Raw genomic sequence first — 11,169 nt, 5'->3', positions numbered from 1 at the left:
ATAATATTTATTGTATAAAAAATATTTTAATTTTTTTAATTTTAGTTCAATTTCATTTACGAATCATCTTTAAAAATATTAACTTTGTTAAGCAATAAATAATTTTTAAATAATTTTTTAAATAATAAATATTAATTTTATTTTAATTTGGTCTTATTTGATTCTTTTTAATAGTACAAGGACTAAATTAATTCATTTAATACTAAAAGGACTAATTTATAATAAAGAGACATATCAAGTAGATTCACCATCTAAAATTCAATGTTTTAATTATTATATATCATTAGTACAAGGTTTGGTGATTAATTATCCTATATATTATGGAATTTCATAAAAAAATAAAATTCAATGGTATTATTTTTTATTAAGATTGATTTATCTTATAATAAACTTGGTCGTAGAATAAATATAATTTTTATTGATAATTCATTAAAAATGATATTACGTGAGGTGTTATGAAAATTACAATGAAGAATATACTCTTTTATTTTTTTAACCTTTTAGGTGAACAAATAAAATGTTATGAAGATTGTAAATTGAGTTTTAGTTTGATTAACGTTGATATTGTTGATAGTGCAGGAGGACATGAGTTTGAATGTGCATTATTTTCTTATTTAAGGGTTGGAGTGAGACTATGAGTAAGCATTATATCAAAAAGAGCAAACATGAAGGTTTCTTGACGTCGAAGGATTTTATAATAAAATTAAAAATAATGGTGTTAGAGATTATTTATTGTAATGGTAAAATTAAATTAATGGCGAAACATGTGTCTAAATTTAAAAGTAATATTGATATTGAGTTTGAAATGAAAAATGATCACTTGTATTATATTTTAATGTGTATATGTTATGGGGTTAGAATTTTAGTAAGATAAATCGCGTTGTCTTAGGTGATTACGTTGCTTCAAATCCACCTAAGTTAGCTATACCGTAGCTTAATGGAAATAAACTCTCAAGCAAAGAAGAGACGGATGAATGATAGAAAATATCACAAGAAAACAATGCACACAAAGTATTCGGGTAAATGCTCTAAAAAGTATTCAATTACTTTGAATGAAGTATACAATTGAGTGATTACAAATGAGAGGAATGTCTTTATTTATAGTTGAGTTCCCTAGATCTAATAGTACCATTTAAATCACATCGACAACTAAAATTAATACCTATCTAAAAATGACAGTTCTAAGGGATTTAAACACTATATAATGTTATCTATTAGGATTACAAATATTTATCATGGTAAGTTTAAATTACTGGAGTGTTTACCCAGAACAATCAATGCTTCAAGTAGATTGGTTTCTTCCTTTGTTCTATGAATCAGCCTAATTTTGAGCCCAATTTAGTTATTTGACCTCATTGGGTGATTTTGTGCGCATTAATCATGAACTTTAATTTGTGGCCCGTAACATATATATAATAATTAAAAATTATGTTTAAATGTAAAAGAAATCCTGGTAAAAAAATTATACTCAATTAGGGTCTTAATAAAAAGTTAGCAATCAACTAAGCCTTTTAAATTAATTTTTTTCATTCAAGCCTTAATGGTTTGTTAAGTTGTGACATGACAAAAAACTTTTTTAACATTTATGGAAGTATGATGCGATTGTCAAAGGCGGATCGTAGAAGGGGTATAGGAGGGTCTTGCCCTCTAAAAAGTTTTAAAAAAAATTATTTCTTTCTTGAAGTTTTTAAAAAATATTAATTAAGACTCAAATTTTTTAAAAATTCTCATTATACTTTTTGTCGTAACCATTTTTTGTGGAAAACGGGGATCGACTTTGGTTTGAAAATGAAAACGAAAAAACGAGAGTCGCCACCAATCTTTTTTGATGAGGTGTGATCGGGTCACCTCAAATTAATCATTTTAATAAGAGTTAAGATTTACTAAAACGATAATATCTGGTCTACGAAAATCAGAAAATGAGTTCGGGAGTCGATTACGCACGAGGAAGGATTAGCACCCTCGATACGCCCAAAAATTGGTACCTAGTTGATTAATTAGCGTCTTAGTGTCGAAAATAAAAAAACTTGAAAGACTTTGAAATACGATCCTTTTTTGTAAAACATTAAAATGTTAAAGACATTCTCGTCTCGAGGCAACGATACGTCATATCCAGTGAGTTAGGATACGGCATCTCGAACTTTTGAGAATGAGCTCGCCTTTATTTAAAATCGATGTATTTTAACCTCTTTTAAAAGGATATTCGGTTAGTTAGGGTAGACGAGGAAAATCGAAACCCAGTAAGTTAGGACACGTTTCCTCAAATTTCCGAACCCCGAACATTGCCTTTATTTGCAAAAGATCTTATTTCGAGATATCAAAATGTCATACCCGGTAAGTTAGGGTACCACACCTCGAAGCTCCGAAAATAAGCATTTTTAGACTCGTATAGCAATTTAAAAGAGTATTCCGTTATTTAAATTAAATGAGAAAAATCGAAACCCAGAAGTTAGGGCACGATTATCTCGAATTACCAAATACGAATATCACTTTTATGAAAGAATTATTTTAAGGTATTGAGTGAAAAATATGATGTGATTTATTGTAAAACATAAAACCAAATCATGGTGCTAATACACAATAATAAGTGCGATAGTATCAATAACAATGATATAAGCGATTATAAAAGATGAAAACAAGGCTAGCAATATAAAAACATAAAACACGAGCATAAGGCAAATGATCGAATAAGAAATAAATAAAACATGGCAAAATAAAATAAAATGACAATGATAACGAAAACGAAAACGAAAACGATAACAAAAATAATAATATAAATAATAATAGCATAGAATGATAATAATATATATGGTATTAAAATATATACGTAATAATAGAAATAAAAGTATATATAACATTAAAAATATATATACGGAATACATATGTGAAATAAACACATAATAGTTATAAAAATATGAATAATATGATATTTACAATATATATATATATATATATATATATATAAAACATAATGAAAAATGATGTGCATGATATTAATATACAAGATATAGTTTAAAACATAAACGTAAGATAACATGAGAAATGAAAACATATAAATGATATAGTATTAGTATACGTATAACAATAAAAATATAATATTAAAATATGTATATACATAATATATAAAAAATATATCCGTATATGTATACATAATAAAATGCAATATTTAAAATATTTACATAGTATATACATGTTAAAAATGATAACAATGTTTAAAAATAAATATTAATGATATTACCTAGATATATACATTTATGTTAAAATGAGTACATGATAGTATGTACACAATATACATAATATATTAAAATATATATACATATAATATTTATAAAAATATAAAAATATATACATAATATACATAAAGTATACATATATACATATTTATAATACTTAAAAGGAACAAATGTACATAATAATGCTAATACGTATTTGTGTAGTGCAATGTATATACATCAAATGAATATATATATAACATAAAAATACATTAATAAAAAAACAATAATATTAAACTATTAATAATATCAGTATACGATATATACATAAGCATTAAATAAAGGTAGGACGAAATTGGATTGAAAGCAGAATCTTAGAGGCGAATTTTAAAATAAATAAAAGGAGAAGGGGACTGATTTGAACAAGCGAGCAAACAGAAGAGCCTGAAGGAGCAAATAATCCATCCTTTCTAAGCGGCGCCGTTCGTTGGTTAAATCGATTATGGGGTTCGAGGTTAAATTGCAATAGAATAAACAAGTCGTGGCTAAATTAAAGAAGTAAAAAAAGGACCGCATTGGAATAGCCTCAAAGAGTGAAAGGACCAAGGGTGCAAATAGACCCTTGGTAAAAAAACACGCGGATCCCAGGCCATCTCGGGTCGGTTTGTCGGGTTCCCTCCCCAAAACGACGTCGTTTTGCGTCTGGGGAGGGTTCCCCAAAACGCTGCCGTTTCAGAGGCCTATAAAGGCCAAATTTTTTTTAAAATTTCATTCTTCCTGCGTTTGAGAAAAAAAAAGGGAAAAAGGATTTTTCTTTTGGAACCTATGTGAGGATTGCTAACTTCCCTTGGGGTAGATTGAGCTTCACTGTTCCCTCGCTGGGGTTAAGCTTCATTTGATCTTTACTACCTTAGAGTTAAGATGTGAAATTCACCTTCTACTCTTGGGGAAACTTACCTTCCTCTTGGGGTAACCCATCTTTACTTGGCTTTAGGCATTATTTTGATCTGCTCCCTCGCTTGGGTAGATACTTGTAATTACTTTCCCTGCTCCGCGTTAAGGTTAAATTATTTACTACCCTTCAGGGAGGTCAAGTTCATCGCTTGATCCTTCCTTCGCTTGGGATAAAGTTGACTCTTTCCCTACCTGCTAGTGGGTGTTAAGTTCTGTTTCACTTGGCTTAGGGGTTAAGTTTGAATCACTTCTTTACCTAGGGGAGTTAATCTTTAATCCTTGTTCCCCGCTTAGGGTGATAAGATTTAAAATTTCTCTGTTACCCTACTTAGGGGTTAAGCTTAATTTCACTTTTCCTGGGAGATAGTAATCTTAACTCTTAGGTATAGGTTAAGTCTCGATGTTCAATCGCTGTTACAGATCTGAAGTTAGCTTTTACCCTCGCTGGCTTAGTAATTGCTTAATCCCTTACTTGAGATAAGATTTGAATTACTGCCTTCGCAATTAAGAGAATTGTCATTACTTTAAGCAACTTGGGGTAAGATCTAATTTCACCCTCTTACGGGCTAGGCCAGTAAATTCCTATCATCTTCTAGAGCAGATCTTGATCTATTCACTTTGCTACCTGGGTTAATCATTCACTACTTGGGTTAAGTAAAGTTTAAGCTTAAATCTTATGGGTAAGGCTTAGATTATTTATTGCTTGGAGTTAAACCCATATTATATCTGACTATCTCTCTAATGGGTAAATTCAGAACTTATTTAGATCACTGATTAAGTTGTAATACATAGAATCGTCATGTATCATCTTTTAAAATGTGATCTATGTCGAAATAATCAAATGCTCCTAACTAAATGATGATGTAGTTTATGTAATGAATAGATATGAATAATCAAATGCTCTACGATTGATTGTAATTGAATTATCATCCCTTTTTGAAAATAGTTTCGTTTTCATTAGAATAAGATTATTTCTTCGTTGGTTTCTTGAATGAAATAAAAATTTAATCATATTTTTCCTTCAATCCATTAATTTCAGTTCTTCACGTACCTTTTGGGACATAAAGTTTGTGCTCTACACAATTTGATATAACATTTGGTTTCTTCCACCATTTACTAACCAAGCTTGATTATCAACTTAAAGTTATTGTAATACCCTGTGAATGATGAAATATATCATATATTTCTTAAATTACTTGAACTTGGTTAAATTAATATCATTTTAAATGTATTTCTTATAATCAATAATTTGGCAAACATAAAGTCCAAAAGTAATTTGGGATCTTAAACTGTTGTTAAATTAGTCATTTATTAAATATAATTAACAATCTATGTAAAATTATTGGTGCAATTTAATCCATTATCAAATTTAAAAAATCAAAGTAAATAAGAAGATGGCAAGAAGAATAATGGAAAATTATCAAATTAATTAATCAATTGAAATCAATAAGAAGAATTACTAATATGAATAGTTATGATAAAAGAAAATGAAAATTTAAACATATGAAAAATTCAAATACAAATTGGAACTGCAGAAGTAGTCCGATTAATGACCTTCTGTCACTCGAGGCCTATTACTATTGGCTTGATCTTCTTGTCACCCAAATTTGCATATTGTTATTGCAGCAATCTTGAATTAACGCTTTGGAATTTTCCCTAATTCCGTTTTACTCATTTTTTCTGCCTTTTCTTTTACTTTTTCTTTCTTTTAATTTTTAATTTATTGCACTTCTTCATCACACAGATATGCTTTCACTCTTAAATTAGCCAGAAATGCTCTCCCTAAAGTCCTCCAATTTTCTTTTCTATAAATTCAGATCAATTTTTTAGAACTTTCCCTAATTTGCATACCTTTTTGAAGTTGCCACATTGTAATTTGAATCAATCAATCTTAAATTCATTCGATATCAACTTCAGCTTCTCTTTCCAATTAAATTTTCTTAAAAAAATATATTGTTTCAAAAATTATCCAAGTCTATGAAATTCGTGCAGGCTAATCTTGTACTTTAGAGCCTTTAGCTTATATTTTAACCTTGTTTCTTTCTGATCATTTATTTCTCTCTTTTGTTCAATTATTCATTTTGGAAGAATATCACATTGAAATACCTCTGAAGAAATTGAAAGATTAAGACCAATAACCTCCCCCCATAGCAATGAATGAAAATGAAAGAATTTTGAACATTGATTTTCGTATTAAATCTGGCTTTAGTAAACGATCACATCTTTCAAACCTAAACCAATTCGTAGTCATTTAAACCTAAATTCATTTAATCTCACATCCTCTGTTATGAACATCTCTTAATTGCAATGACTTTAATTCTTGCAGGGTATTATCTCGACTTTGTAGTACTTTTCTGCTTGCTTTCCTTAATGTTAAAGATCAACTTTTCAATCTTACATCCTTTACAGATTCTAAAAATTAAGTAGTTAATCATTGATCTAAGTTCGTAACTGGCCAATGAGTTCAAAAATATTGGGAGAGTTATTAATAATGATTCGAGACATCATATGTTCAAAGAATCATATTAAGATATAATTTTGAATAATTAAGAAATAATAAAAATTTAAGTCAAATCAATAATCAAGAATTGTCAAAAGCATTATAAATAATATTTGGCTCAAAGGATTCAAAATGATTTAATTTGCTCAGCTTAACAAAGGATTTAATTCTCTAGTCTTAAAAGAATCTTTTAACATTGTTAGAACTCAATAGGAATTTCAGTTGAATTTAATCCTTTTTATGAAGTTTGAATTCCAATCTTTCTCTTCAAGTCATTAATCCTTCTTTAAATTTCGGATTGCAATTCTGCCCCATTTAAATCACTTTACCATTTTCAGATGGCTTTACGAATGTAAATTAGCCGCATTTTATGACCTTCGATTCTTCTACCTGGTATTGCATTGAGTCTCTTACCACTGGTATAGATTTGACATTAATACCATTTGGTAGATTGACGTTTAGTACGGACTGACATCGATGATTCTCATTGACCTAATGGATTCTCCACTGCATTACCAATTTGGCCTTGTTTACATTACTCATTTGTTCATTTGGGTCTTTGCTCTATTTACTTTTTTCATTTTGTTGACCTTTGCGCTTTCTGCATATTCCAACGTATGTGTCTCAAGTATGGAATATGGAGTTTGTGCAACGAATGGTATGAATTGCTTTGGGTTTGTTGAAGCTCTTCCATTTTTGATAGTTGACTTCTGTCTTTCCTATTTGGCAATTTCCAGTGTCACTTGTCTTTCCATTGCCTAATATATTGTAATTAGTTAACCTTAGAATTTTGAACGCTAATGGTAACCATTTGGCCAATGAATTTGGACATAATATTTACGTTTTGGTTACCAATGATACTTGACATTATAACATTATTGGTTTTCAATGTCCATTTATTTAAATTGAGGATCTGATTTTGCCTAATTGACTAACTGGATCTTAATTCATAGTATAAGATCTCCAATCATTTCAGTTTGCGTTCAACTTCTTTATCATTATGTTAGTTCAACCTTTTTATCCATTATTGTGCAACTTTTTTCTTTCTGCCTTGTGTGTGTATATTATGACTGTCTGTTGGACTACATGTATTCTTGGCTGTACCTTTGTGTAACTTGAATAGATGCTTTTTCTCCTAGTAGACCTGGGCTTTTCCTTGTTCTAATCCTATTGATGGGCTTTTCTTCCTTTCCCGATCAAGATTGTCTAATGTTTATGCTTTGGATCTATTTCTATCATTATCTTTGACTATTAATTTCAATGCTTGATCAATCTTTTAACTTTCAGTTAGTAAAATTTTATAACTGATTTTCTTTCAGTTACGTAAAATAAGTACCTATTGTGTTTTGAAATCTATAATGAATAATGAAATAAAGAATGCAATGTTAATAAGATCAATGAAAATGCATGAAATCAATTATGATGAAAACTGAAGAAGCTTTTTAATAAGTCATTACATCACTTTCTATTACAATCCTTCATAGAAAGTCTTCTCTTTATCGATTACTCTTTATTTTAAAACATGTTACGTGTGCTTGATCCAAGAATTGTCTTTTAAACTCTTAATCTTAGATAAATGAAGCCTTTACGATGTATTATTGCTAGAATGAAGTCTGAATAACTTTCTAGTGATCACGTTTATAGAGTTTGATCTTATGGAAAGTACTTCTCATTTATGATTATTTGAAAACTGTTCAATCAATTAACAAGAATTCTTTACTATGAATAATGATTGACAAATAGAACAAACATCTATGGTAATGAGAAAAACTAAAAAAAAAGTTACAAGGTGAAAAACGAACAGTACACGGGACCCTAGGGTTAATGTTTCAGTAAGTCTGCTATTATGATCTTCCCATGTAAGTAGAACCGACAATTCGATCATCATATGCAAGATAAAATCAAAATGAATCAGACCAATGAACGGAGATATCTAAGAAAGTGGAGTATTTCAAGATCCTACCAGTAAACTCAAAGAATTCAATATATGATAAACATAAGGTCAATAAAATAAAATATTTAAAGATCGAAAATCAATTAAAACAAATTAATGATAAATAAAAAAAAGTAATCGCAAACAATATATTTTCGCATAAAGAAAAAGAAATTGTATGATCTAAAGCCCGAATGCCAATTGTTAATCATTTGAGGAAAAGGAACATTGTTTAATAAGGTTAGTTAAAAATTTAATAAGGTTAAATTCAAAGTAATCATGTTATAGAGAAGATTACAAATCGATAAATCAAGGTTGTAACCTCGTAAAAATAGCTTGGATTAAATTAACAGGAAAAAAACCAAAATTTGAAACTATTGTTAATAATTCTTAAACGAAAAAAAAAATGCAACATGATTAACTTTTTGAAAATCTAAATTGTAAAACTCTCGCTTATTAAAATCGATGTATTTTAACCTCTTTTAAAAGATATTCGTTAGATTTAGAATGTCTTTATTAAAATCGAAATATTAACTTCTAAATTTCAACCGAATTCCTTTATTTGCAAAAATCTTAATTCAGTATAAAATGAACCCGTAATTGGGAACCAACCATATTCAAAATAAGCATTTATTAGATATCAAATTATACAGAGTTAGTTATTAAATAAGAGAAAAAAACCGTTTAGAGCAGATTATCTCAAATACCAATTAATAATTAATGAAAAATTAATTTTAAGTAAGTGAAAAAATGATTGATTTATTAAAACTAAAACCAAATTAGGAAATTATAAAGTAATGAGAAATAATAATGATGATTAATTAAAAAAACAAACAAGGCTAGCAAATAAAAACAAAACAAATAAGGCAAATACGAATATAAAAAAATAAAAAGGCAAAATAAAAATAAAAAACAATAACAAAGCAATGAATAAAAAAAAAAATGAATATAAAAATAAAAAAAATGATAAAAATATGGTATAAAAATAACGAATAAAGAAATAAAATATATATAAATTAAAATATATATAGAATAATATGTAAATAAACACATAATAATAAAAATATAATATATGATATTAAAATATATTAATATATATTAAATAAAAAATAAAAATATAAAGATATATATAAGATATTTAATAATAAATAATAATAAAACATATGAAAATATAGATATATTAAATAAAATATATTAAAATATATATAATAAATATTAAAAAATTAAATAATATATTATATAATAAAATAAAATATAATATTTAAAATATTAAAAGAATAATTAAAAAAATATCATATTTAATAATAATAATGATATTTAAAATATTACATTAATACATTTAAAATGATAATAATTTAAAATAATATAATATATAACTATATAATAAATTTTATAAAAATATAAAATATAAAATATACATAATATATTAAAATATATATAAATAAATATTGAAAAATAAAATATATGTAAATATAAGTTAAAATATATTATAATACTAAAAGGATAAAAAAATAATATAAAAAACTATATATTGCAATTATAATATCAATGAATAAATAAGAAAATATTAAAGAAGAACTTGAATTAAAATAATAAAGGATTGAAGATAAGATAAATAAAGGATTGAAAACTGGATGAAGAATCTGAGCAATTACATAATTAAAAGGGGGGTTTGAAAAACATGGAGGCTAAGACAATAAACATCCATTAGGCAATTAAGTAAAAAGGCTAGGATGATGAGGTAAATGCAAGAGAAACAAGCCTCTGGTAAATAAAAAGAAAAGCCCATCGGATCGTTTAAGGTGAAAGGCCCAAGGAAAGCTTGGCTAATAAGCGATCCTGAATCTCGTTGGTCTTTGAGGCAATTTAAAATGCTCTTTCTCTGAGGAAAGGACCGAAAAAGGCTTTCTCCAGGCCTAAGGCCAAATTTTTTAATTTATTCTACCCTTTGGAAAAAAGGAAAAATGATTTTCTTCTTGAACCGTCAACCCAAGAATACACTTTAAGTTTTATTGTAAGTAATACAGTAAATTTTAATTAGATATTGCTTCAAAAAGGTAAAATTGTATTTATTTAATTAAATTTAACTGATTTTGCTTTAATGTTTTTATGAATAATAAGAAAAGTTTAAAGATAAATTGCAAGTACTTTGTTTGGCTTTATTTTTTCAATTGTTTAGTAATTACCTTTTTTGATTGTTTGCTTTGTATGCATTTGTACTTGTTTTACAAATAAATAGGACACATCGTTCAAGGACAGTGGTATAGGCCAGGTTACAATTGTTTTTGTATGATTCTTTAGGTTTGGTGGAATTGGAATTGGGCTAGTTGCGTTGGTTTACAGTATGTAGTGGGGTGAAAATTTGGGTTTGCCTTGCTTTGCTGGGTTTTTTGTTTGGCAAAATGGGGCAATTGGTTAAATGGGTTTGCTTTTTGTTGGTTTTTTGTTGGCTTATTCAGGACCAATTTGTTGCTATTACTCTACTTCTTTGTCCTACTTGAGGATAAGACTTAAAGATCATTTGCCTTCTGTAGTCTTGACTTCTCATTCTCTTTGAGAGACATTATTCA

Source organism: Gossypium arboreum, chromosome 11, assembly GCF_025698485.1.
Source record: "Gossypium arboreum isolate Shixiya-1 chromosome 11, ASM2569848v2, whole genome shotgun sequence".
NCBI classification, from domain to species: Eukaryota; Viridiplantae; Streptophyta; class Magnoliopsida; order Malvales; family Malvaceae; genus Gossypium; species Gossypium arboreum.
This window is presented reverse-complemented; position numbering follows the sequence as displayed.